This window comes from Crinia signifera, chromosome 5 (assembly GCF_055691185.1).
Source record: "Crinia signifera chromosome 5, ASM5569118v1, whole genome shotgun sequence".
Taxonomy (NCBI): domain Eukaryota; kingdom Metazoa; phylum Chordata; class Amphibia; order Anura; family Myobatrachidae; genus Crinia; species Crinia signifera.
In genome coordinates, this window is record NC_139221.1 from 20,189,069 (window position 1) to 20,191,328 (window position 2,260).

Genomic DNA, 2,260 nt, shown 5'->3' on the forward strand with positions numbered 1-2,260 from the left:
CAAAAAGCGAAGTGCACTTCAATATTTAAAAACAAGACAATACAAGACTTACAACATAAAGACAACAGAGGCTAATAAATTGTATATCCCATATGAGGCTTAAATCAACCCGGCATCCTTTGTGAGAACAAACACCCGCAGCATATAGTTACCAGTCCCGTGGTGTGAGAATGCCTGCTGTTTAAGGGAACTCCAACCTCCTTATATGGACAGTTCAACCTCTGATTCGATGGAGGTATTCCCCTGGTGTAAGGGGGATAGGAGGGGATTCCTCAAATGTCCAGCAATAGCCGTTTGTTATAGAGCTGTTTCTCCGGCAATTTTCTTTCAGCAGTCTCTGGGTGTGGATAAACAAGCAGGTGCAGGGTTTCTGGCACAGCAACAAAACGCGTTTCTCCGCCTAAACAGACATCAGCGGCTTCCTCAGTTGTGCTGTTGCCTTGTACAGGTTGCCTTTTTATAGTAGTCCCGTTCGCGGGGTTTCTTTCCACCGTGCTTCCGGGTTTGTGTGCCAAGCCTTGTTTTGAGTAGCTCATATTTATACATTTCCGCGGCCATCTTTCTTTCGCGTGTCAAGCCTCGTTTTGGACATCATGGGCTATTGGTCTCTCGCGGCCATTTTTACATGTATTCCAAGCCTCGTTTTCATGGATGGTATTCCGCGATGTTTATACGGCCATATGGACACTCCAAGCCTCCATTTCAATATATATCGATCTCCGCAGCCATACTTTGTATATATATATACCAAGCCTCGTTTTTTTTATTTATTATTATATTCCAAGCCTCGTTTTCACACTATGGGATAAGTGTTACATTATTAGTAATATATATTTTCAAAGCCTCATTTTTAGAGTAGCTGTTCTGCCATAGCTCCACCCACATATATGCTCAGATGTTCGTCCTAGATGTCAATCAATTCAAGCCTCATATCAGATCAGCCTCACATCAAACATGTAACATGTAACATATAACATATAGCATATTTTATATATAATAATCAATAGTTGGCAATTTTTACCCCTTCCAATAGTATTATTAAGGCAAATTACCATATTTAATAAAAATTAATAAAAATAATAATAATAATTATAATAATAATGAACAGATAATAATAATAGTATCTTTATAATTCATATTAAAACATCAATATTCCATCATAGGTTTTTGTTTTGGATGTTTTTCTCTCTCTTCTTCTTCTTTTCTTCTTTCGGTATAGACAATCTATATGTGGTGGTTTACTTCTATTAAATACATTTTGTTATCCTAAATTCTCCCTACTTCTAACCTACGGATATTATTGCCACAGTATACATTCCCTTAATAATTGTACACACATTATTGTTCTCCCTAAATTGGAACATATGCATGTATATCGGTTACCCATATAGATTCAACCATTACATACTAAACATAAATAAATATTGAAATTTATAACTACATGGATATATAACCTCAACCTCCCACCCTTATCCCACCCTTTTAAATTAATCGCTTCTCGGCCTTTTGGCTAAGATCAAGTGTAGTATCTGTTCTTATCAGTTGGGTATGGACTGGCCTCTGGCAGAGAATAGAGAAAGGTGAGACTGAGTAGCTGCTCTGATGGGCGGAGGGTGTGGGACCCCTCTGTTTTTTCCCGGGAGTAGTGAAAAGTCTCACTAAGTATCTTCACCTCTGCCAGTGGTAGGAGGCTCCGTAAACCCACTGGTAGGAGGGGGGGAGAAACACTGGGCTTAGTAGTTTGACTCTCTTGACGGGGTTCGTAGCCCCCGAAGGATGAGACAGCGAAAGGCTCAGTCTAGTATCCATTCCCAGGGAGCGGAGAAAGGCTGGGACTGAGTAGATGGCTCCTGTTCCAGAGGTTCGTAGCCTCTGATGGGGAGACCGCGAAAGGCCCAGCTTAGTACCTTAACCCTGGGAGCGGAGAAACACTGGGACTGAGTAGATTGCTCTTCCGGAGGGGGTGCAGCCCCTAAGGGAGTCTTTCGAAAGGCCCAGTGGAGTACCCATTCCCATGCCAGGGGCTGGAAAGTGCCTGCTGTTGAGACGGAGAAACACTTGGTCGGACGCTGACTGGCTGGCTGCCTGGAGTCCGAGGCTGCACTGTGCCCCCGGGGAAACTCGGGGGTGCCGGACATGCACGGGTGATCCCAAGTCACCTTGCACGAATGGCACTTGCACTGCGCACTTCCCTTTAGGTTAGCGCTTCACGTCCTTACCCTGTCCTTTTGGATGGGGTAGGACAATTTTTCACACCCCC

The 2,260-nt window shown here is 43.3% G+C and overlaps 1 pseudogene; it reads left to right on the forward strand.

Annotated features, from left to right (window-relative positions):
* Positions 1 to 1,490: 1,490 nt before the first annotated feature.
* Positions 1,491 to 1,699, forward strand: LOC146006068 (U2 spliceosomal RNA; annotated as a pseudogene).
* Positions 1,700 to 2,260: the final 561 nt, after the last annotated feature.